Consider the following 25,267-nt stretch of genomic DNA (forward strand, 5'->3'; position numbering starts at 1 on the left):
TCATCTGCTTATGACCTCAGCCTCCTGTAAGCCTGTCTAAGGGAACGCATGGCTAAGCCAATGGGCTTCAATCTGCCAATAGCTTCACCGTATGTTGACCCAAGTCTACTGGGTAATAGCCCTCAATTAAGCCTTGCCCCAGTGACTCCTCAGTTGTAACCCCAACCTGTTTCCAACACTCATCCCACTCAAAACACTGATACTGATCTTTCTGGTGTTGGTCCCTGCCTGTCTTCCTCAAACTCTTGCATACGGTAAATCTTCTAACTGCTGCCTTCCACTCTTCTTTATGAAAGTGTAGCAGCACTTTCCACTCCAGTAGCTGTTTATCTGACATTTCCAAACATCTAAAATAGGTCCAGACATTTCAAAAACTTGACCTAGAGTGGGAAGGAGTGCCAAAAATAATGTAGAGCCTAACTATTGCCTTTTAGTCAGGCATGAAACACTAACAAACTAAAGCAGAGAAAACTTGCAATGTGTTTTAAATAGGTCCTGAAGTAAGACCATATTCCAAAATGAAAGACTACAGAAAAGATATTTATATGGAAGTAGTAGCATCTATAATACCACCTTTAGCTTTGGAATGCTCTGATTGTTAATTTTGTGTAAATGCATCAAATTATTTATTTCAATCCTCTGGTCTTAAACTGTTAAAATACATAAATTCAATGAGTGACCTAAAAAATGATCCGCAAAAAGTTAATTTTTAAAAATTTTCTCAGATGACATCACAGAAATGGCAGTGTGAGGAATGCTTTTTGAAATCTTCCCTGGACTTTACAACAAATGAACAGCTGTAATTCCACAAAGGACTCCCTGCGCAGCACACAGGCATGCCTGACACCCACAAATCGAATCATCTAAAGGTGAGCAAATTGGGCAAGTGGGGGAGAAGGATGGTGGCAAGTGCAGAGACGCGGGCTGCGGGCCGCAGGATGCAGACCAGAGCTCAGAGCTCTGAGCTCCCTGCATTCCAGAGCTACTGCAGCCACGGGAGAGGGAACTGGGAACTGCTAGGGCTCCAGCATGGCCCACAGTCCTGCCTGAGGGATCCACATATAACACAACTGAACCCCACGCTCATGGCAGAGACCTCGGAGCAAAGAACCGAGGAAAGAAAGATGAGAACGGCAGTTTAAAATACATAAATCCTAAAAGTCAGCTATCAGAAAATGAATAGAAGTTAACTAATAATGAAATAGTAATCTGATTAAAAGAAAAATTGCATCATTTATTTTTCATTGAAAATAATCATCTTTAAAATATGTAACATAATCATTTCAAACAATACATATACAATTTAGTTTTAAAATGTATATGTTATGCCACATTTTGAATATATTTCATATACTCTTTAAAACCTCTTTAATTTTAAGAAAATTAGACTATTTACATTTCAATTAGAGTGAGCAACCAAAAGAGACTTACATTTTATTTAAAATTTTTTCTCTGGCATGTGATTCAACTATATTAAGACTTTGACACTGAGGCAACATCTAAAGGGGGCAATATACATTTCCATCATGTTTTTCTCTAGTCCGTCTTACACAGCTCTCTCTCATCTCCTATGTTTAATGTTTAGTATATGTCAAAGGGTCTCATATTGACTTGCAGATGCTCCAAATCTTTTCAACTTAACAAGTATACAAAGACTTTCAATTCAGGAGGACCACCAGTTCATTTTGAAGAACAATCATGTCTTCTGCTTATTTGTATCTCCCATAATGTAGGCAAAAGAAAAAAGTCCTAGAATCAAAATAAAAGCTATTGATCTCCTAATTCAAAATCATTGCATTCAACTATTATAAGCCCCAAATATAAATGTGGTAATTCTTTTTTTTTCTGTATATTTGGAATTTTATTTTTTATGATCTAACTATAATTATTTTGGTATCAAGCCTACACTACCTTTATTTTTTTATACTTTATTTATTTTGACATTTATTATTTAGAAATATGGTAATTCAATCACTGAATTCCCTTCAGGTTGTTCTTTATGCAGAATATGTTGGAAGTAATCTTCTACGGCTTGAGCAGTTAGAAATTCTTTTAAGGATGGGTAGTAGAGAGGGTGCCGTGCTATGATGCCTATTGTATGCAAAACATCACTTTAGTAAGCACATATGCTGAAGACTGATCACGCTAATCTGATTCTGTGAGGATATTACACATCCAGAGGGGATGGCAGTGATGAGGGGATCTGAGGGGATACAGTGAACAAATTGTTGCCATCAAAGTGAATCTCTTGCTGGTGAATGTCACTCTCCCTGTTTTGGCAATGTCTAGACTTTCTCTAATTTCGGGCCACCAAATTTAGATATGTCTAATTTAGGACATACCTAAACACTGCATGGGATATACTTACATTAAAAATTATGGATTATTTATCAGAGATTCAAATTTAATAAGGCATTCCATATTTCATCTACCAACTCTACTCTATCTCAGAGGGTATTATGAAATTCTAAGAAAACTTATTTTTATTCCTTTAATTTTTAAAACTAAGCATATGCCGAACTAAGCATCTCTGCAGCTCGCAAAGAGAGGATAGAAAATTGACGCAAAATGAAATGAAGAATGTTAGGATATTAACTTCACAAGACTGTAAGTTTCAGGGGTCAAGGACCTTGACTATCATGCTTACTGCTCTACTCCTGCCCACAGCTAATGTTCTAGGCAATGGTAAGGGCTAAACATTTTTTGAGTAAACAATAGCAGCTATAAATATCTCCATTTTTCTTTTTTAGAGAATGCAAATTCTTCTCTTTTCTCATCAGGAATAAAAGGTTGAATAATCCATTTCTTTTATTCATCTCAGCTCACGCAGCTCAAATAAATACAGCAGGAGATGATGAAGATGAAGTAGACAAACTGGCTGTGGCCATAATCCAGGTAGCCCACCAGGTAGAGACAAAGTGTCGATGGTGTCGTTATTTGTAAGATTTCAGATACAGGCACCTATAGCAAATATTTGCACCCCTGCATTCTTTTCAGTTTACAAACTCACTAGACAATGTAGATGTAGATCCACTCTGGTTTTCATATATTATTTTTACTAAAGGACAATGGCTTTTACAATCTATTTAAAGGCATTTACTAAAATATAATCTGTTTTTCTTGGGATTTCAGTAAGGAGATGAGCGAATGGCATTCTAAGAGGTTAAAAATGAAAAAGAACCAGGGAAATTATTCTAAGGCAAAGAGGAAAGGATCTAGCAATTTCTGGAGAGAAAAAGAAGGAGAAAGAAATTTTAAGAGGTGAAAAGATATTCTTTAAAAAATATATGAAGGAAATATGTATGAATAAGGAAAAATAGAAATATGGTGATAATAAAGTATTGTACTATTTAGAGAACATTAGCGAAAAGATTAAAAGGGAACTATTGGCAAGGCCAATTCATAGAATAAGTGGATTATAGTACTATGAGATAAGACTGGATTTTCTGGCCCCAAGTATGTTTAAAATATTTATTTCTTTACAAAAATGTATTGTTGAGACCCAAAGTTTATTTGAAATATACATTTTTGTTTGTTACGTCAGTGAGAAAATAGCTAGATAGCACTGGACAACTTAATATATCTTAACCAACACAGTAAACAAAAACTTTCATTGTTTGAATCCAAAACAAAATGTATTAAGTGACTAAAATCAATTCTAGAAATGTAAAAAATGGTTTTTATAAGCAAAAACGTACCTATATTTTCAGAGTTGCCTTTGTCCCCACTTCTTGTATGGGCCAGATCTTCTAAGCAATATGTCAGTGAACCACTTGATAGATCTACCAATGGAAAAATATCGAAGAGTTATATAAAAAAATTAAAAGATGGTCATACGGAATGTGGTTGCTCTAACATGGATGTTACATAGAACAGCTTACTTGTAATTGTTCACAATTAGATCACACCTTTTTGGAAGGCTCAGCACTCAAGGTTGGATATATGTTTCTTTAGACTTCTAAGAACACTGAACATTTATGAGGCATAAACACGTGTATCTCTCAGAATCCAGCCAAAAATCTAGCCTTCAACTTGTGCAGGCCTAACCTTGACTTATGCAACAATAACAATCCAAACATTTGCTTGGATCCTCTCATGAACAAGGAGGAGAACAAATGGAATTATAGGGTGTTTTTTCTCCATGAATCTCAGTTTATTCAGCATCTTTCATACATGAAATACCCAGCTGTCCTTTGTGCCATCCCCAGGCCTTGCCATGACACAATCTCAGGTAAAGGACATCAATACTTCCCGCCAAAGTGTCCCACATATTGCCATATCATCTTTATGGATACTAAAAATACACTGGGAGAAAAAATAAATAATGAAAAATGGCAAGAATAACTGCTTTGGCAGAACATTCCAGACAGAGAAAACAAACATACTTTTTAGGTCCATTTACCTTGGGTAAATTTGGTGAAACCAATGTGTCCAGTGTTAAAGGTGAGCTCTTTCTGAAAGGTTTCAGTAGTGTGTTCTGCATTAATGTGGACATCAACCTGAACAAAATAATTTTAAGCCAGAAAATGAAGAAAAAAGATTTTATGAATAAGAAGGTCTATACTCATAATTTAGTTTAATTGGAATACTAATTGGTCAGTTCTCTTTTTGAATATTTTTTTTTATTGTATGATTCCATTTACATAAAATGTCCACAATAGGCAAATCCACGGAAACACAAAGTGGATTAGTGGTTCCCTAAGGATGAAGGGTGAATGATGTGGAGGGCTGGGGGTTTTATATGGGGGTCATGAAAATGTTCTGAAATCAATTGTGGTGATGATAGTACAACTCTGCAAATTATTGAAACCACTGAATTGTACACTTTAATTAGGTGTAATTGTATGTGATAAAGACAAAAATGGAACTTTAAACAAACCTAATCAGTCCAGAGGGTCTATAGGAGGAGTTAGGGATTATGGAAGTTCTTGCACTCTACGTAAACACCAGAACCCTACACCTGAGAACCCACAGGAAAGATTCTGCATTTATAATAAAGCTCTGTGGTTCTAAATTCCCCTTTCAGTAACTTCCTTTTTCCTTCCAAAAATATCCCTCCATCTTGGCATGCAGGCAAGTGTATGAACTGGGTCACAACTCTTTTTCCTAAAGAAATCTTTTTTGGTGACAAAACACCTAGTCGATATTATTTTTCAGTTGACATATGGTATGTGAATTATATCTCAATAAAACTCTTAAAAAACATAGTCACATGTGGCTACCATACTGAAAGGAACAGAGCTAGAATTTAAGTTTCACGAAGGTAGGGTCTTTTTCTGGATTGCTCAAAGCCTTCTCCCCAGGCCTAGAGCACTGCCTTTCCTTCTGACCCTGTTTCCATTCCTCTCCAGCTGATGACACTCAGGTAGGTGTCTGGCAGGAGGAGAGCACATGCGCTGGGTGGCGGTTGGAAAGCCACAGGTTGGCCTATGCGGGTAGATCTTCTGGGACGTGGTCTTCTTGGACAACTCAAGCTGTCGTTGGTGATGAGGGCCATCAGGTAATCCTTGGAGTAGTCAAAGTTATGCTTCTCCTTCACCCCCTTCTAACAGAGCGTGTAGTTTTTAAGGCAGCCAACCCTCTCCTTCCATCCTGGTGGTACATAGTAGCCTCTGTATTCACTCAGGTACTTCCTGCAGAAAGCTGTCCGGTAGCCCATGCTGTTGAGGTACACGGCAAGAGTGTGGCTCTCATGCTGCACCTGCCAGGAGGGCTAGGAGCAGTTCTCATTGTTGGTGCAGGTGTTGTGGTTGTACGTGAACTCTGCTGGGTGAGGATGGGCGTGGTCACCAAGGCATTGATGAAGTGTGCCCTGCCCTGCTCCTTGATGAGCAGGGTCTTGTTCATCACCTGTATGGAACCAAGCGCAATGTCCTGGTTGTTCATCAGCATCAGGGTGATGCTGGGGCGTATGTCTCTGTGGTCCCTCTGAAACCAGCCTTTCAAGTGGTGGTGTGGCAGGAATGCGGAACTCCCACACAGCAGAGAGAGAACAGTTGCCGAGAGCAGGCAAAGCAGGATGCCTAGGCAAGTCGTTTTGTTTTTGCTGATCCAGTGCTTCTTGAAGGAGGCATGAGTCTGAGGTTGTGTCTTGTGGATTTCTTTCTTTGCCCTTTTCTCTCTCGGCTCATGTATCTCTGGCTGGAGGGACACGTGGCCCTGCTGCCCCCAGTGCATGAAATCTGGCCCCAGAAAGGGTAGCCCCAGAGAGCTGGGGTACCGGCAGCTCTCGCCTCCTGAAGCCTGGGACCCGTTTTTGAAGCTTTTATGGAACTACATGAAGCATACTGTTTTATCATTCTTCTTAGTGGAAAAGAATAAAGGACAACCCTGTCCAATTGCTCTTCTGCTTCTGGGCAAGTAGTCTGCTCTCAGTTTTTCCTCTGCATGATTGTTAGGAGAGAACAACAATGAACTGTGATAGTCTGGTGCAAACTAAGTTGAAACATTAAGGAGTGTGGCCCTGAGGCTGACACTGGAATCAAAGACTCTTTGTTTCCTCTGGATTAATGACTGACGGTTGCCTCATCAGTACAGTTTCCCTGAAAAAACATTTCTAGCTTCTTCACTTTGTCCTCCGAGAATTTAATCGGGTCTGATGCACATCTCTCAAGTGCCAGAACCTCACAATGGATCTTTCTGTGTCATAAACAATGTGTCAGCCTTCTTTTTTTATCAGGGTGTGGTGAGCCTGGCTTACACACCAATGTACAGTCAAGTCACATTGGCAGAGAATCTATAGAATAGCAAGTCTTTTAAATTTACTTATGTAACTACATTAGTTTATATGAATATATGAGGGTAAAGCCATGCTTTTTCTTCTGTTTATCCTAATGCCTAGTACAGTCAGTGCCTGCAACATACAAGCTCTCAATAAATGTTATACTAAACTGTATGAGTTTTATTTATTTGTTTTCTAAGGCTTCCTTTGCAATTATTTTTTATCTTCTTCATGACCAATGCAAGTGCTGTGAGAACTGGAACCACACTGCACAGAGCAGGCTTGCAATAAATATCAGTTGGAATGGTATTCTATATTTACTCCAGGATTATTTTTTATTTCCAAGCTGTCCCATCTAAAGAAAGGGCATCCTCATTTTCCTCCCATCCTGTCCAGCCTGCTTGAAACTGCTGCTTAATGGCAGATCTGGTCAAGATGGCAGAGTAGGTAAACACTGTGCTTACCCCCTGTCACAACCACATCAAAATTACAACTAAACTACAGAACAACCATCACTAAGAATTGCCTAAATTCTAGCTAATCCAAAGACTTACAACTAAGGACATACAGAAGAAGACACCTTGAGACTGGTAGGAAGGGCAGAGATGCTGAATGAGCTGGTCCCCCACCCGTGTGCAACCATTAAAAATAGGAAGGGAGATCTTCACTGCAGAGGTCACCCCCCGAAGGAGTGAGGTGTTCTAGCCCCAAACTAGGCTCCCCAGCCCAGGGTACCAGTGCTGGGGAGAGAAGTCCCCATAACTTCTGGCTGTGAAAACCAGAAGAGATTGTGGTTGAGTGAGATGAGTTCCAGGTGGAGTACCAGGCATTCCTCTTAAAGGGCCCATGCACGTACTTACTCACTTGCTCTGAGCTCTAGAGCTGGGGCAGTAACTCAAAAGGCACCAGGGACATACAGGGTGGAACTGAATTTTCTGGCTACAGGGCAAGGGCTGGAGGGGCAGCTACAGGGGAGAGCTGGAGGAAGCCCCTGTTTCTTTGTTGAGCCCTCCCCACACCCAGCGTGCATACGCCTTCAGCTGCCATGTCTCAATCTCCATCAACCTGGCTAGCACTGTTCATTTGCCCTGCCCTGGTGATTCCCTGAGACTCTGTCCCACACAACTTTCAGGTCCACCCAAAATGCTTCCACTGGCTCCTCCGTATAAATGGCTTGCCTTGTCTCACACTGCAGACTTTCCTAAAATCCCTCAAAGCCTCACAAAACCCAGAAAAGCAGCACCTGGCTTCAGCGTGTCCCATACTTCTGGCTGAGCCATCCTAAGCCCAACAGGCAATCTTGGTTCGTGGCTTTGCCTCTTAAGGCAACTCCAAGCCCAGCATGGGTAGCAGCCACCTACAGACTGCTTTGTGGTTCATGCCGAGTGGTCCCAGGCAGGGCACAGGCTGTGGCTGAAGTTGGTCTACTTCGGACCCAGCTAGAGCATCATCTGGCTTCTTCCCAAAGGACACACTGGGCAGGCACCAGAGACCCGCTAAAGCAAATCCTGCTCTATAGGGTTAGCCTCTGCACAACAGTTCCTCTACTGTAGTCATGGCCAGTTCTCACAACCAATCAGCCTGAGGATCAATCCCTCCCACTGCTGTGCAAACAGCAACCAAGGCTCAACTACAACAGGAGGGCACACAACCCACACCTGGAGTACCTGGCTCAGGTGACCAGGGAGACTGTGCCACTGAGCCCCACAGCACACCTACTACATAAGACCACTCTACTAAGACTGGGAGACATAGCAGCCCTACCTAATACATAGAAACAAACATAGGGAGGCAGCCAAAATGGGGAGACAAAGTAACATGTTCCAAATAAAAGAACAGAACAAAGCTCCAGAAACAGAACTAAACAAAATGGAGAAAAACAATCTACCAGTCACAGCGTTCAAAATACTGATTATAAGGATGCTCAATGAACTCACGGAGAACTTCAACAAAGTGATAGGAAACATCAAAATAAAGATAGAAGATATAAAAAAGAATGAGTCAGGAATAAAAAGTACAATAACTGAAAGGAAGAATACATCAGAGGGAACCTACAGTAGATTAGGAAGCAGAGGATCGAATCAGCACTTTAGAAGATAGCACAATACATTCAAACAGAGCAGCAAAAAGAAAAAAGAATCCAAAAAAATGAGGACAGTTTAAGGAGCCTCTGGTAAAATATCATGCATACCAACATTTGCATCATAGGGGTACCAGAAGGAGAAGAGAGAGAGCAAGGAATTGAAAACCTATTTGAAGAAATAATGACGGAAAACTCCCCTACCTGTCAAAGGAAATATGAGGCATGATCAAAAAATATGGTGAATGCTGCTGCCGAGTACCATCCAACAAAGGCAGGGATCCTCAATACAGGAAGTGGCACATTGAACTATAGTAACAGTGTGTGACAAGTTTCACTGTGTTCAGTGCTGTCAGTCTGTCAGTCAGGTGTGAGCTATGGTTGAGAGAAGGTGTGCTTTAAAGTGTGCCATAAATAATGGATCATGAACACTGCATTAACATGAAATGGACAAATGGTTTCATCCTCCCTCATGACAACACTCCATGTCACTCATCAGTACTTGTCCATGTTTCTTGCCATTGCAAGTTCTGGGCAAAACTGAGAACCCTGGCAATAACAGATTTCAACAATTTTATATGGTGATCTGGCAAAAGTGGCTATGGCCATACTGAATGCTGTTACCAGATGCTTACCTACAGATTTTTATTCAGGCTATGTTCATTCCAAATGTTAAGAAATATACTGGAGCAGAGGCATTTCAATATTTGTTCCGGTAAACTATCTTTAAAATATTTTCAAGCGGATATCTTCACTAGCTGTGAATTAGTTGATCATCCATTTCCCAATTGTTTATGACTTCAAAATAGCCTATGGGAAGCTGATTAGTGGTCTTGTCTTTTTATTAATAGGTGAAGAGAAGGCTTTTTTAAATTGGGTGAAAAAAGTGAATTGTAAATCCCTTTTAAAAATTAGCTTTATACTTATGTCATACATTGGCAGTCCTAGAAACTCCTTATCAATTTGTTATGGCCCAAATTTCCAAGTTTCTAGTAACTATATAAAGTGTACAGATGGCATTGATTGGTCTTGCAACCCCCTCCTTTTCCATCATGGAACATTTCCATCATTTTCCATGACCAACAAGACTGGATCACCTCAAGTTTCAATTATATTACAGGTAACTGAAAACTTGGCAGCCATATTGCCAAAAATCAGGTTGCCATGAATCCCACCAATGAATTCATCAATGTAAAACATTATATTGTGTTATAGTTTCTCCAACTTTAAGTGAATGGATTTTCACAACAGAGGACAATTTAGGAAGGTCACAGTAAAGGTGGATTATAAGAGCAAATCCAGAAACTCCTACACAGGACATATTTTTTATGGCTTTTTTAATGGTTTCTCCAAATAAACAGACAAAGATAAAATAACTCTAAGAAGCTTACTTTGGGGAAGAGTAAGAGTCTCACATACTTCCATTTACAGCTAAAGGAGAAAATAGAAAGGGGAAAATTTTTTTCAGAGAAATAGCGGCTAGCAGCTTACAAATTTCCAGAATGAAGGAACAAATTCTCTGATACAAGAAACCCAATGACTCTCAAACACAAAATCCTGCACACAAGATATGTATGGCAGCTCTGCTCATAATTGCCAAAACTTGGATGTATCTAAGGTGAATGAATAAACTGGTACATCCAGACAATGGAATATTATTCATTGCTAAAAACTACAAATACCAAACATGGTAAGAAGGAAAGAATACCTAGACACATGGTGAAACTGTAGAATACCAAAAACAAAAAGAAGCCAGGAAAGAGAAGAGACATTAACCATTGAAGGACTGCCAAACTGACAGCTGATTTTTCAGCAGCAATAGTGGAATAATCAGTGTTATAATTTTCAGCCTACAGATGTTCCTAGTAAAATTATTTTTTAAATTTAGGGGAGAAATAAACTCACTTTTAAGACTTTATTTCTTAAGGCAGTTTGAGGTTCACAGTAAAACTGAACAAAAAGTAAAGAGTTTCTACATACCTTTAATCCTCACACATGCATACCTTACCCACCATCAACATCCTGCACCAAAGTGGTACATTTGTTACAATCAATGAACCTACGTTAACACATCATTATCACCAAAGTCCACAGTTTACATTAGAGTTCACTCTTGGCATACATTCTCTGGGTTTTGACACATGTATAATGACATAAAGCGACCATTATACTCTCATTCATAATAGTTTCACTGTTCTAATAACTCTCTGTGTTCCTCCTACTCATTCCTCCCTCTCCTAACCCCTGGCAACCCCTGTTCTTTTTACTGTCTCCATAGTTTTGCCTTTTCTAGAATGATAGATAGTTGGAATCATATAGTATGTAGCCTTTTCAGATTGGTTCCTTTCATTTAGTAATATGCATTTAAGTTTCTTCCATGTCATTTCATGGCTTGATAGTTCATTGAATTACCTTTTCTCCTGTGTCAAAGATTATCTGACTATTTCTGTATGGGAATATTTCTGGGCTCTCTATTCTGTTCCGGTGATCTATTTGTCTTCTTCTTTCACCAATACCACACTGTCTTGATTAATGTAGCTTTACAGTAAATCAAGTTGGATAGTGTTAGTCCTCCAACTTTGTTCTTCTCTCTCAATATTATGTTGGCTATTCCTCATGTCTATATATACTTCTTAGAGCCACACTTTTCATGAAAAATAGTAACTGCAAGAAAAGGAAGCTAATTTCTCAGTGATTCATAGGATTAACACTTTATTCAAAGACTCTTTGAATTAATTCTAAGAAAATGAAAAGAACTTAATATGAGCCAAGCAAAATAGGCTTCTCTTTTGGATTATAATGCTTTCTAACATTCATGGGCTCTCGATTTTTAAGATAGTTATCTGACAAGTAAGAAAAATAAAAAAGAAAAGTAAAGAGAATTTTTTTCTAATAGGTACTCATGAACCCCAAATAAACTGGTTTGCCATAAAGCTCAAGAATGCCAGAAAAAACCAGTTATGTATTTTTCAAGGTTGCATATTTTAATTTCTTTTTGGCCATTCTGAGTCGGAATGTGTATAAATTCACTGAGAGATCAAAATTAATTCCTTTATGTAATTGAGTATTTATAGTTAATAATTAATGTAATCATTTATTTTAAAAGTATACCACACCCACTTCTAAAAAGGCCTGAGGCAGTTTACATATTAACACATAGTTCAAACGCACACTATTAATATTTAAGTACTAAATAAAATAGACTCCAGAAAACATAAAGTAGTTCTTGCTATCAAAGACCAGTCATGTTCTGCCATTTTTGAGTGACTCCCCACCCCAGACACTACACTCTTTAAGTGGAGGCTGTTTGTTCTTGGACTTACCACGTAATCAACAGGGGCTACTTGGGCGTATTCAGTGTACTCAGCAGGACAGTGACATGGGTAAGAGTATGAACTTTGTAGCCTAACTGCCTAGATTGGAATTGTGGTTATGTAACTTGAGCAAGTTATTAAAGTCTCACAGCTCAGTTTCCATGTTTGTAAAATGGGGGATAATAGTACTTACCTCATAGGTGAGAACGAAACAAGATTAGTATATATAGAGCACTCAGAGCAGAAGCTGGCACACAATAACTGCTAAATAACTATCAGCACTTGATCATTCAATATTCCTCTAATTTCCTATGAAAATCCTTCTCCCCTTGAAATGTGTGCCTCTCAAATTTACTTATTGTTCTCATTATTCCCTGACGTACATCAGAGACTTGGGGATATGGCTTATGATTTTCCTCCTCACCCCCATTCTGCCATAATCCTGCTCTCTTAAATGTTCATGGGGATGACTTTTCCAACATCCATTACCTCGGCTTCTTCAGTTCCAATGACCTTAATATCCACCCAGATATCAGCAACTATTCCCTTCTCCCTTATTATTTATTACCTGGAGCTACTCCATCTGTAACATCTTCAACCACATTGTTCAACCTTCTTACTGTCAGCTCCTGGCAACCTCATTGTTCCAATTATATCTACTTAGTCACTAGAATTCCCATCCACTGAAGTCCTATCCTTTCACTCCATGAATTAAACTTTCTTCTGGTTTTGCTTCTTTCTCCATCTTGCTTTGGTTTGGTCCTTCAACAAGTTCTCGCTCCTTTCAGTCCATTCTCCTTCTGCAGTTCTTCCCCAACTTTGGATCAATCCAGGCTTCTGTGCTCCGAACACCACACCAAGGAAATCACTCAACTGTGTACAGTGGAGCCATGAACTCATGGTCTCTATCCTCAGCTGAGCCTTTCGCATGCAGTCCGGCAGCCTCCTCACGGCCCCTCGCCAGCTCTGAATTTCTTTGCAAACTTCCTACCCACTACTCTCTCATCTCTCATATCCAGTCACGAAGTTCTATCTACACCACTTCCTAAATATCTCTGGAATCTAAAAGCCCCTCTTCATTTTTCTCTGCTTCTCATCTCTAATGTCTCCTTTCTCTCCTCCAAAGTATACTCCTCTCTGCTGCCAAAGTGACCTTCCTAAACTTCAAATACCATCATGTTCTGTGCATCCTTCAGTAACTCCCTGCTGCTTTCTCATATAGGTCTCATCCATAGTGCAGCCCCAAGGCTCTCTGTCACCAGGTCTCTCCTCACCTCTCTAGACTCCTTTTTAGATTTGTCCAACCTGTACCCTACACTTGTACTTCCTTGTCAGTGCCATATTCTCTCAGCTCCCCATGCATCTCCTGTGATACCTCCTTTGCAGGGAATGCCCCCCGCCTTTTTTTTTTCTACCTGAATAACACCTACTGGTCTTTTAGGGCTTATTTCCAATGTCACTTCTAGGCAGCTCCAGTGTAAAGGCTTCCCTGACCTTTCCTCTTTGACCTTTCCCTGACCCTTCCTCTTCCTGACCAGGCTGGTCCAGTGTCTCCCTTTGTCCTTTTATGCACATATCTTTGTTTACGTATTTACCATTGCTCCCCAGCCAGTGGCACCTAGGAAATGGTTAGTGAATTAATAAGTAAGTAAAGATATCCCCTTTCCATAAAATAATGATAAAAACTATAAAAGCATTTCCTTTTATATGTCAGTTAGAATAACAATATTTAAAACTGAGGGGGAATTGACAGGGTCAGAATTATAAAGTGACTGACACTCTAGTTACTTGGTTGGTAGTTCAAGCACCCAAGTAACTGGCTGAGCAAAACTAAGGACGTTATTGACAGTTACCACTTATACAATGCTGGGAGCCCAGCAGTAGACTAGGCACCTAACATTGTCTTCTAGCTTCCCTCCTCACAGCAAGATGACTTCAGCAGTTCTGGGCATCACATCTCCATATATCAACACTTAGGAGTCAGAGAGAGGTCTGCTTTTCCCTTGTGTTTCTTTGTTAAAGAGGCAGAGAATCCTTTCCCAGAGCCCTTCCCTTGCCCCCATCATCAGAATACTTCCCTCCAACTCAATGGCCAAGATCAGTTATATCCCAATCCCCTAAATTGGTCACAGGCAGGCATGGGAATTGGGGACATTGTTTTGTCTTAGACCAATTTACCTAAGTCTCCTGAGGGAATAGGACACGAAAACAAAATCAGAGCTCTGATTCAGGAAGAGTGGGGAAATAGCTGTTGGGTAGGCAACTAGCTGTCTCTGGTAAAATGACTGACATCATTGAATAAGTCAGATCTGGCACATGGTAATTTGACTGCCATCTCTGCCATTTCCTAATTGTGCGTGTGTGTGACCTTGGCAACTCCCTTCTCCTCCCTGGGGATCAATTTCTTCCTCTATTAAAACAGGGACAGCAAAACCTAACTTGTAGTATTATTGTAAAGATTGAATAATATAACATCAGTAATGTTGCCTACCCACAATGAACTTCATTCATTCATTCATTCATTCATTCATTTTTCACACTTACTATGTGGCAGGCATTGTGCTGCAGATGTAGTGGCAAATAAGATAAATATAATCCCTCCCTTCATGTAATTTATTAGCATTAAATGTTAGTTTAAAAAGCACTTCCTAATTTTGCTGCCTAAAAAATTCAAAAGCACTTTGATTACTTTGACAATCACTTAAATAAAAAACAAAAAAAACTCAGTGTTTTGGGGCATACTTATGGCCTCTAAAGTTTTATATTTAATCTGCGAAGGTTTAGGTTTTTTCTTTTTGCTTTTTGTCTGTTTAAGTCATCAGAGACATTTATATTTTTATAAGTCTATTTTCACTGTGAATACTATCCTGAGTCCTAGATCAAAGGTGATGGGTAAAGTACAGTATCTTTAAAGGTGAACAACTGAGACAATATCCAATACAATCTTGTAACCCTGAGAAAAAACCCAGATGCAGTAACGTGTAGTCCACCCATCTGAGTAGTTATATACTTGGTCTAAAGTCAGGACAGATGCAGTTCATGGGGAGACTTAATCTTCACTTAATGGGAACAACCAGGTAATTAGGGCAATTGCATTCCCCAACCATGCCCAGTAACAGTTTTTCTCTTTTAATCAAATAAACAATATATTTAGATGCTTGTCAAGACTACCCTCTCCAAAAAACACCAATATCACACAATATCACATGTGCTTGAAAGTATAATTAAAATACTATTCTAGCAGATTAAGGAGTGTCTCTCACCTTAACCTCTTTTGGGGGGATACAGGAAGAAAAATGGTTTTAGAATAGGAAATCTAAAGTATAATACAAAAGAAGACACAATAAACATTAGCTTTACAAATCTGAGGGCCCAGAAAAAAGGGAGGTGGGGTTTCCACAGACCTCTGCTCACTTGTCATGCCTGACCCACCTTTATCTAGTTTTGTTATTGCCCATACACACCAGTCTATTTCTTGTTTGCATTTCCCTCTGATCCTACCAAAGAACACTGAGATTTCTTCATCAGAAACTGCCTCTATCTACATGAAAAGCAAGTATTAGTGGGTCATTAAAAGTTGAATGAAAACATGGTTTTTCTAGTACTAACTCTGGAGTACATTCCTTCATCCCTTAAGACCGAATAACCACCTAAAAGAAGTCTGGGGAGAGCAAGGGCATACTTTCTAGACATAGACAAAGGTAAATGGCCTTTGGTGTGATCTAACATTTAAGTTTAACCTTAATCCCAAATATAAGGGTTGGAAGGAAATCTATTTATCCAATGTGGGCGGATAACAATGTATAAGAAAAACACCCATCCAAGTTATAAACGGAACACAGACAGAGAGAAGGTATTGAATATTTGTGGATTGAATGAACCAAGAGTTGAAACTAGAAGACAAAGTATGTTATTATTAAATTATTAAGATTAAGTTTATGGGATCAAATATCTTGGGATCCTTACACATTTTAAAACCTTTTTTTGGAGTGAAATATAATACTTAAAGAGAGAAGTTCAAGGAACAGACATGTACAGCTTGATAATTTATCACAAAACACCAAACATGTAATCACCACCAGTGTCAAAAAATAGATTACTACCTGCACCTGAGATTTCCTCCTGCGTCTCCCAATCACTATTTTAACTTTTATGAAAATCATTTCCATGATTTTCTTTATTGTTCTTCCACATGAGCATGCATCCTCAAACACTAGTTTATTTTTGCCTGCTTTTGAACGTTATATAAATGGAATTACAGTACATATTCTTTTGTTTCTGATATATTTCATTCAACATTATGTTTGTGAGAGTCACACATGTTGAATGTAGCTGTAAATGGTTCAGCTACATACAGAGATTGTTCATGACTATATCGTATTCCATTGAAATCCTATACATACCACAACTTATTTATCCATTCTAATCTGAGATGTTTTAAAAAGTTATAGAAGTCTTCATCTCTTTTTCTAAACACATAGACTCTCACTATGGTGAAGATATGGACTATCTTTTTTAATTTTTAAGCTGATTCACTTTAGGGAGAGTAATAAAAAAGTTTCTTAAATTCAGTGTGCTTCAGACAAGGGGCGACTGGAAAGGGTTGATTCTGATGTGGCTGGTAGAGAGGGAAGGTGGAGGGAGAGCTGAGGAGGTTTCTTCCCCCATTTTCGCCTACTGGGGAAACACTTGAGGCCGCACTCCAAACCAAACAGCTCTGTCTTCTGTCACTGAAGGAGGAGTAAGGAAACCACGGCTAGGCAGGCAGAGTGTGTGTGCCTGGAATGAAAGAGAGCGAGCATGGGCATGCAGACATGCACAAAAGGGCTTTCGTTCCGGATGTTATTCCATTAATTCCTGATATCGAGTTGGATACATTTGCTGTATTTTGATCATAAAACCGAAAGTGTTCGATTAATCACAGACTCTATTTCATTACAACAAGGGTTTGCTGCTTTGCATTGGTCTGGGTTCTTGTTCAGCAAATACTCAGCCCTCTCCACTTCTCCCTTGGAATGAAGTCTGTTCTTTCTTTGGGCATGGCCATGTGACATGCTTTGGTCACTGGAAAATCAGCAGGTGTGACACAAGCAGCAACCCTACACATGCTGGCTGGCAGATCCATGCTGTTGTGCTTCCTGACCAGCCAGAAGAGCAAGCCTTCGTCGGCTTCTGCCCCTAGGTGCCAGAATGAAAAAAGTGGAGCCAACTATGAGCGTCAGAGCAAGTGCTTGTTATCATGAGCCACTGAGTCTAGAGTATTTGGGCACTGTGGTGGCAAAAAAGGTTTTATAGCTATAGTCAGAGGTGTAAAATGCAGGTTGTTATCATGCCTTAATAGTAATGGACTTGGCTCTGTTTACCTCAGTCTGCATTTGCTCTATGAAACTAAGGATTCAGATACCAAGATTTTTTTTTAGTGTAAATTTTAAATGCCCAAAGGACCCCTATCACATCCCTCTAGAATTTGAAGAAGGGGGCTGGTGGGAGATGGAGACGGATATCCTTGGGGTTAGTGAGGAGGAGCTAGGATCAGTTAGAGACTTCTCGGACCAGAGCTACACTTCAGAAAATAGCACAAGAGACTATTCTTGCATTCAAGTTATCAGGTACACTACTCTGGTTTTGCACAGAAAGGTGGGAGATATCCTACTCTGGGGGAAGATATACAAAGAGTTAGGGCATAGGTAGGTTGCTTTTAAACAGCGAACTGTTGAGGCCAACAAAGCTATAACCTAGGAAAAGTATAACTTTTGAGGTCCAAACTGCATCTATGTGGAGAAAGGGTCAACTTCATATCCTGCTGGTGAGAGTGTAAATTGTTCTACACGCTCTGCAGAATTTGAAAGTAATTGGAAGTTATTTTGGAGAACAGGGAAGCTGAAGATGCTCATATCTTAAGACCCAGTAATCTGGTGCTAGGTATGGACCATTGGTCAATGGGTCTCAAAAAGCTTGTGCCACACCTCAGGGGGCATTTTTTGTCCATAATAAGGATGGAGAGGGTTTACTGCCATGTAGTGGGTAGGGGCCAGGTATCCTATATGTCCTGCAATTTGAAGGGTGGTCTCTTTCAGAAAAGAATTTGTCCTGGGTCCTCCATGACTTTAGAAGTTCTAATAGAATATTCACATAGAGGATAAACCTGCTTATAATTATCTAAGAGTATAACATAACTCTGTGTTAGATATAAATACAAAATATTTTTGTAAGATTTTAATACATATAAATTTTCCAGGGAATGCAACTAGTAGGAAGGGGGAGATCGTATTTTGGTTTGTTCAGAATCTTACCAAGAGTTGTTCACATCACCAATATCACCCTTGATATTTAAATTTCCAATATCATAAACTTCTATGAATCTGCATTTGTATATGGCTTCATTTTGTCTCCTAATGTAGTGTATTTGTGGCCATTGACATATTGAAATACGTATTATTTTATTAAAACTAGTTTTCTTATAGTTCTACTTTATATCACAGTAAATGCATTACATGTGAAGATGAATTCAATTATTTATGAATTTCATTTCAAGATAGTAAATGGGGTGATACATATTATATTTATTATAGAGAAGTACATTGGATCTGACAATACTGAGAATTTTGCCCTAAATTCTCATATACTCCCAAAGTGACAAAGAAATGTACTGTAAAACTGTATTGTCTAAGATAATAGTCCTATCCACATCAATTAAAATTAAATACAATGAAAAATAAGTCTCTCACTCACACCAGCTACATTCCAAGTGCTTAGCCGCCACATGTGGCTAGTGGTTACAACACTGTAGAGCGCACATATAAAACATTTCCATCAGAGCACAAAGTTCTATTGGACAGCATTGATATAGAATGTTAAGGCAACAATTTTTATAATATCAAAAACCTGGAAACAACCTATATGTCCATTAACAGGGGAATAGAAAGTAAATGGAATGCTATACAGCAGTGAAAACGAATGGCTGCATGTGCCAAAACATGAATTTCACAACTAACATTGAAGGGGAAAAGACATGCATTTTGACACCATTTAAATATAATATTGCTACGTGTGGTTTAGGGATCCACATGCAGCAAAAGGATTTTTTAAATGCATGGGAATGATAAACACTAAATTCAGGACAACAGTTACCTCTGGCAATGAGGGAGGAGATGCAACTGAAGAGGAGTGACATGGGGCCTACCTGCACTGGTAATGTCTTATTTCTTCAGGTATAGATGGGTATGCAAGAATTCATTATTCTTCATATGTTTGAATATAAAGCATATACATTATTTTTGTCATTTTGCATATATTAAATATTGCACAATAAATTTTAAATGAAGGGAGTTTCATGAGCTCCTAAGAGCATGGGGCCCTGTTTTGCTCGTTATGCTTAGTGCCAAGCAAAGTGCCTGGCACAGTGTTGATGTGCAATCAATGTTTGTTGAACAGTCAACCAAGTATACAGAACGAAAGTTCATATGATATTACAGTTCCGACTCTTATATAGAAATAGATGCATCTACCCTGCCACATCAGGGTATGCAGTAACACAGTTTTTTAATCACGTGTCCATTTTACAAATTTATATTCAATATCTTAGATATCTAATATCTATTAAATATGTACGGCAGGTGCCCCTCCAGTGCTAAGGGTACAATAGTGAGCAAAACCCAACAAAATTTCCTGCCCTCAAGAGGCTTCTATTTGAGTGTGTATGTGTGTGGCGGAGGGCAGAATAGTCTCAGTAATAGTATTGTGATAATGTAGTACAGTGTCAAATGGTAGCTGGACTTATCATGGTGATCACTTTTTTAGCACAGGGAATGTAATCAATAATATGGTAATAACCATGTATAGTGCCAAGTGGGTACTGTTGAATAACTATGATGTACACCTGAAACTAATATAGTACTGTACGTGTATGTTAGCTGTATTTTAATAAAAAGCTTTTAAAAAAGAATATAGATAAGTAAAATAGATAGTAGGTTAGATGGGGATAAGTGCCCTCAAGGAAAATAAAGCAGGGAAGGGGGACAGGAAGTGTTACAGGATTTCAGGCAATATGAAATAGGGTGGTCAGGTAGTTCTCTTGGAGAAAGGGTCTTTCAGCTAACACCTACCTGGCAAGGGAAGGAGCCATGAGCATTTGAGGCAGAGTGAGGAGAAAGTGCAAAGACCTTGAAACAGCCTAGGAAGGAGGCCAACGCGTGGGGATGGGGCAGACAGAGTGCCTGGGAGAGGGTTGGCTGAAGAGATCAGAGATTGGGCAAGCCTGCTAGACCATTTTCAGGATTTTGACGTTTACTCTAGGTGAAATTACACATTTGGAACACAGGAGTGACATCATCTGGCTTACATGTTTAAAGGAACACACTGTTTCGAGAATAGATGATAGTAGGAAAGAGAAGAACTGAGGAGATTATTGCAATAATTCAGGCCAGAAGTGATAGTGGCTGGAACCAGGGTGGCAATAGTGAGGGTGATACGAAGTGGTCAGACTTTTGACATAGTTTGAAGACACAGGCACAGAGCTATGGTTGGTGGACAGTACCGGGAGTGCCAAAAAAATATACACATTTTAAAAGATGTTATCTATGTATTACTTTTCGAAGGTGACTTGAATTATAGTAGCAATGTATATAGTATGACGTTGGCTCAAAAGATGGTGTTAATCAAATAAATGCTAGTGTCATTCATTGTTTAACAATTTTAATGCAGACTTTTCCTTTCTTAAAATGTGTGTACGTGTGTTTTTTTGGTTGTTTTTTTTTGGCACCCTCTGTATATGAGGCATGAGAGAAAGGAAGCAGTCAGGGATGACAGGAAGGTTTTGGCTTGAAGTTGCCATTTACTGAGAAAAGGGGGAACTGGTTGGATGGGGGTAGGTGGGGTTCAGTTCGGGACATGTTAAACTTGAGATGTTTACTATGCATCCAAATGGGAGTTATTAAGTAGACAGATAATATATGAGCTTGAGAGTCAAGAAAGACATAGGAGCTAGAGAAATAAATGTGAGAACCATTGGTATGTAGGTGGTATTTAAAGGTAAAGATAAAATGAAATCATTAGGGGAGTAAGTGTTGCTAGAAAAGAAGAGAGATCCAAGGACCACGTCTTGAGGCATAGCCATATTTAGAAGTCAGGGAGGAAAAAGATCTAACAAAGGAGATGGAGGAATATCAGACAATGAGGTAAGAGACATCCACACAAAGCTAGTGTCTTGGAAGCCAAGTTAAGGAAGTATTTAAAGGAGGAGAAGCATGATTAACAGTGTCAAATTATGCTCAGGACCCAAATAAGATGATGACAATAATAGACTTTTGTATTAAACAAAATAAAGGTATGGGAGACCTTGACAAAGGCAGATCTGAAGGATGGATGGGGGGGTGAAACCCTTCTTGTAGAGGGTTCAGAAGAGAGTAGAGAGTACAGACAACTCATTTGAGGCTCTTTTTCTGCCTTATCAGAATTTTAGACAGAAAGAGAATCCATGCTTTTTTTTATTTTTTTTATTAAACTGACACATTACTGGAATCCAGTAATCTTAACATATCATATCTTATCTTACCTCCAAAGAACAGAACACAAAGCCATCTAGAACATTCCATGAAAGCACAAGAATTTATTCCATTTTCTACAAACAGAAAGAACGACCAAGAGAAATTGAACTAAGGTTTCTGGTAGAAGTTGTAAAAGAGGTGGCCACCCTCCTCCAATTTTGTTATGTGAAGCTAAATCAGTCTCCTTTGTTTGTAAATAAACCGAATTTCCCCCATTGTAAATTAGTGGTTGGAAAAATAGATTAGCTCAGCCTTATTATGCCGTTCCATAGCAAAGCCATTTATCTCCTGAGAACTTTAACCCAGGGATCAGGTCACTTGTGTGACTCATACAGGATCAGCACAGGTGATTCTCAGATAAGGCCAGCTTGCTGTTAAGGAGCCACTGTAGGCTCCTGTGAGTCTCAGGAGTTAATGAACAAGACGTACAGGGCAGGACTCTGACCCCTAGACCTGTCCTGCTGTCACCTCTATCCAGAAACCTATGCTGAGGGGAACAATATTAAAAAAAAAACACACAAAAAAAAAACTGACTTTAGCTTGTCATCAATAAACTTACACTACTGAACAACCTCTAACCACTGCCGTCCGGCCAGGGGCCAAAGAGGAAAAAAAACTAAAACAATTTCCTTCTTATAATATAAGAGTTTGCTACATTAGTATAATAGGCCCTCAGTGTGGTCCATTATAACAAAGGGTTAATTTTCTAATGTTGGGTGCTACGAGCTCTTCAGAAAATACAGATTAAATCAATGTCCAGAGTTCATAATTGGGAATCAGTAAATGGAGGAATAATCTGCCGATTCAAAATTCCTATGGAATAGAGTCAAGTTATTATTAGTCAAGAAAGCTGAAAGAGATAAGAAGACAAATAATTTTCTTCACATTTATTGAGTCAGATTGTACTTATTTGATACATTCTTCTAACTTAAATAGTCAATGTGTAGAATTAACTATTTTAACTGCCAACAGAAACCTTAAAATTTATTGCAGAAACTCCTCTTTTGGTTGTGTTTTTCTTGATGGGGACATCTTCTCCGTGCTCCAAAAACCAAAATATAATCAGAAATTTTTAGTCCTCTCCTTAAACAGAACCTTTAAACTTGAGCTATAGAGTAGAACAAAGGAACTAATTTTCTTTCTCTCTGTCCATATACACCATCTAGTGGATTTATAATTTAATCAAAAACAGGAATGAGAAAAGATTTCTGTAATCTAATAACTCAAATTATAGACATTGGATAAAAAATATAGCCCTTATAGAAATATGGCAAGGAGAATATTATAAGAAAACAACAATAGTTTGGCATATAAGAATATCTTGTCTGTACATGAAGTATATCTTTGAATGTTATCTGGATATTTATGAGTTCACATATTTGTAAAAGGTAAGGAAGGAATCAAGAAACTATACTGTGGGAAATAATCATAAAGTGACTCTGAAGAAAGAAATTACTAAACTTTCATTTATAACAGAAAACTTTTTATACAAACATGCAATATTTAGGCGAATTTCCCATTATATAAAGAGTACACCAACAGTCAATACTTATATGTATTTCACTTTATACTATACACTCATAGGATTCTAATACTATAAATTATAGGGCCTTAGAAACCAACTAATCTAGTTTTCTGACTTTACAGATGAGAGAACTGAAGCCCAGAGAAGTTAAGTGATTTGCTGAAGGCCAGCCACAGTTACACAGAGGTGCAATCAGAACTCAGATCTCTTCAATCTCAAAATGTTTATTTTCCACTACCCACTCCTGGTAAAGTAAAAAGTGGTACTCAGAGCAGACAGTAAGTGAAATCCACACAAATAAACATGTAATTGCATCCCTTTATAAGAGAGACTAATAAGGGAAACTAATTTAGATTGGAGAAGTTTTCTCAATGAAAGTCACTGATGAAAGAAGGAAATATGCATTTCAGGCAGCAGGAAGAATAGAAACAAAGGTGCATATACTTTCTCATTTCCAAGGTGAAAAGGGACATGGCACGTTAGAGGAACTGAAAGTGGGGCTGGAGTGTGGCGAACAAGAAAGAAGTCTTGTCTATCTGTGGAGATAGACAGAAGCTGGCCAAGTAGGGGCATGTAGTCCTGGGCTGGTTTTATCCTACATGCAAAGGAATCTTATGGATGCTAAGCAGAGAAGCCACGTGCCCATATTTTATATCTTGACTCTTCAATGATCACTCAAAAAATGTTTTTTTCCTCTTGAATGTATAAACTATATACATTACCAAGTTCAATGAAAGGGTATGTATGAATGTACATTAACAATCATCTCCTTCTCACTCTCATCCTACAGCCACCCAGTTCTCTGACCAAGACCAAACATCCTTCTTTTTCTTCCCTCCCCTTCCTTCCTTGCTTTCTTGCTTCCTTCCTGCTTTCCTTCCTTCTCTCTCTCTTTCTAACAAACATTATAATATACACATTGTTCTGCATTTTGCTTTATTCCTTTACATCTTGGAGCAGTTTTCACACCAGCTCACAAAAGCTACATAATATTATATTGCATGGATATACCATTTTTATTTTAAATCAGTTATCCATTGATGGACATTTAGGGAAATAAATAAATAAATATATATATAGCTGTAAGCCACATCATGTGGCTGGGGTATGGCAGTGGAGATGGTGAGAGGGGACAGATGCACGACATATACTATGCAGATAAAACTGACAGGATTTGTCCATACACTGGATGTGGAGAAGGAGGGGAAATGTCAAGAGAGACTCTCAAGTTTCTGAATGATGATTTATAGGACCGAAGGACTGGAAACAACTTAAATGTCCATCATAGAGGACTGTCACATCTATAGGACAGACTATAATGTGGCTGTTTAAAAGGAATTAAGGAAATTAAGAGGAACAAAACTATAATCTATTAGGTTAAATAAAAATAACAAAGTTTAGAAGAAAAATGAAGACATTTTTCACACAGATAGTGTGCAAGTCACATTATTCTAAATTAAACTGTTGTGTGTAATACTAGTGTTTGTGTTAAAAAAAACAACAAAGGAGTTGTATATAAATGCTTGTCCATGTATAGAACATAGAAGAACTTATTAAAAAAAAAAGTGTTGACCTTCTGGAGAGAATTGGGACTAGGAGTTGGGGTTTTGGGAAGCTGACTTAATTCTCATTGGCTTTTACTGTATTGTTTGAATTCTGTACTGTGTTCACATATTATCTTTTTAAAAGTTAAAAAGTAAATATAGAAACAAAGTTATTCATAATAACCTATGCCACCCATGCCGCCTCTTTCTCGTTTCACTCACCCACCTGCAGGGGACAGCACACTCTTTTCTCTGCTCCTCAGAGTACCCTGAGGCAGGCCCCAGTCAGCCTCCACTTTTCTTAACTAATTCTTTACTAATTGATGCTAATGCCTTTTAGAAGCGTTGCAAGCCTCAGGGGAAAGCTTCTGCCTGAACTCTGTATGGCTGATAATCTGTCCTGTCTCATAAAAAACGACAGTATTGTGACTCTTGCTTATCACTCTTGTCCCTCTTCTTTCCACACTGTCATCCCAAGTTATCCTCCCTCACAGAAAACTGCACAGAAGGCTTTAAGTAGCTACCGTATTATCTTTAG

General features: G+C 38.7%; 1 protein-coding gene across 2 annotated transcripts in view; it reads right to left on the reverse strand.

Annotated features, from left to right (window-relative positions):
* Nucleotides 1-25,267, reverse strand: part of LRAT (lecithin retinol acyltransferase) — an 88,777-nt gene that overhangs the window by 28,529 nt on the left and 34,981 nt on the right. For both annotated transcript variants that reach the window (XM_074338413.1, XM_074338414.1), the window contains exons 4-5: nt 4,403-4,499; nt 3,699-3,782 (exon numbers count right to left, since the gene is read on the reverse strand). The gene's annotated coding sequence lies outside the window, so the exon portion shown is untranslated. The remainder of the gene's footprint in view (nt 1-3,698; nt 3,783-4,402; nt 4,500-25,267) is intronic.

Source organism: Rhinolophus sinicus, linkage group LG07 (genome assembly GCF_036562045.2).
Source record: "Rhinolophus sinicus isolate RSC01 linkage group LG07, ASM3656204v1, whole genome shotgun sequence".
NCBI classification, from domain to species: domain Eukaryota; kingdom Metazoa; phylum Chordata; class Mammalia; order Chiroptera; family Rhinolophidae; genus Rhinolophus; species Rhinolophus sinicus.